Source organism: Amphimedon queenslandica, unplaced genomic scaffold, assembly GCF_000090795.2.
Source record: "Amphimedon queenslandica unplaced genomic scaffold, v1.1 AMPQUscaffold_10296, whole genome shotgun sequence".
Taxonomy (NCBI): Eukaryota; Metazoa; Porifera; class Demospongiae; order Haplosclerida; family Niphatidae; genus Amphimedon; species Amphimedon queenslandica.
In genome coordinates this window covers 1-2,044 of record NW_003549433.1, presented here as the reverse complement: position 1 = coordinate 2,044, position 2,044 = coordinate 1, and positions in this window count along the sequence as shown.

The following is a 2,044-nucleotide window of genomic DNA, read 5'->3' as shown; positions in this document are numbered from 1 at the left end:
TACATGTACTAATATACAGTCTGCAAACCTGTCCGTGCAAAGGGGCAGGTATATTTACTGACTAATTCTGATGTCAACTGACATTTTGTTATCTCACATACTCATGTATTTATGCATATCTTAGATACAAAACTTAAGTGATATGCATGTACTTTGTCACAGAAAACATGTTATTTTTTGAATTGTCATAGCTTATTTAAAGGGAAGGTCAACAAATTTTAATGGTAACACTGACATTATTGTAATGCACTTTACTTATGTAAAAGAAAACTGTCTTTATTTTAATAAAAATAACAGCAGACTAATTTGTATAGTTTTTATGATTTTCATTGTACTATTGTTAAAATGGCATTGTCAGTATCATTGGTGATTTTGCTCTTTTTGTTGAGTGTTAGTGAAGTTATTAGTCTATGTCCACATTACTCAGGTATAAGACACTGGATGTGTATAACAATTTATAGTTTTGTATAGGTATCTATTTGAGGCATAATGGAAACTGTTATTCTAATGGATCATATTTTTGGGATCTTAGCATCAGATGGACTCTACTAGAGTGTGGTTTACCTGGTGCTACTCTGAATGGTGGACAATGGATTGGTCCTAATGGAGTAGTTCCTTGTGATGGTGGTAACAATTCAAATGTTCAATGTACTACTGGGCCAGGTGCTAGTCTCAGTGTTTTCATAAATCCAGCTAATGGCTATCTTGAAGCACCTGGTGATGGCTGGTACAAGTGTTGTCTACCCACTGATTGTTCAGATCCTAACACTACCATCATCTTTGCTAATATATTCAGTAAAATATGCTAAACAACTCTTTGAAATTAATTTTTATTTATATATAGGTTTTGCACAGACAATATCATTTTTTATTGCTGATCTTCCTTCTGATATGACAGTATATCCTCAGGAATACAAACTGAATTGTATTAAAATTGGACACTATGAATATGGTATTAGTATGAGCATTGGTAGTACTGTACTGGCTAATTTCATTAATTGTGATGATAGATTTAGTAATAATTGTCCTAGTGGTATTGATTTAAGTGGTCCTGTTGAAAACACAGTAAGATATACTGTTAATATCACATGGGATGGAATGACTGTCAGTAGTGGATCAATCAGTCGATCAACCACTGGAGATCAAATGTATCAGTGTGTAGTGGCAGTTACTGATCAACCTAATAGAATTCGTTCTGTGACTATAAAAGGTAACAAATTATAGTATTTTAAAATAGTATCTACAATATTTTTAGTACCAGCAACCGCTCCCTCTTCTCTTACTGAGGTCAACAAGACAGCTACCACTATCACTGTCAGTTGGACTGCACTTGATTCATCTGATGCTGATGGATATGTAGTCAATGTCACTAGTGACACAGACACTGTGCAGACAGTACAGGTGGAGGGAAGTAGTAATAATACAATCACACTGAATGGACTGAGTGGAGGAACAACTTATAACATCACAGTCAGAGCCTATCAACAATTACTGGGACCTGCTAGTACAATCAGTGTACAGACCTTACCAGGTATTGCTACTGCACCTTTAAGTGCACTTGTAACATTGTTGATGTATTTCTAGTTATTAATTCAATCAATTGGACACTAGTCTCATCCATTACACAACTCAATAACACTCAATATCGTATTGATTGTCTCACAACTACTGATATAAATCCTTCAACTGATGTTTACTGGTTAGTGAATGGAGTGATGAAGAGTAACTCAATGTATACATCAATTGATGTCCTGACATACAACAATACACTACTGGTATATCCTGATCCACTGGGAGTGTCAGTTAATGTTACCTGTATAGCAATGATTGGAGGAATCAAATACAATCAATCTGTGATAGTACATGGTATGATTATACTTTATTCAATAGTAGATGCCTTTTTTCTTTTCTAGCTCCTAATGGTCCTCCAAATAATGTGAAAGGGTTTATATTAAATGCTACTAGTATCAAAGTAAACTGGACCAATTCATCAGTGACTAATGGATATGTGATTGAGTATACTACTGGAGGTATAACCAGGAAT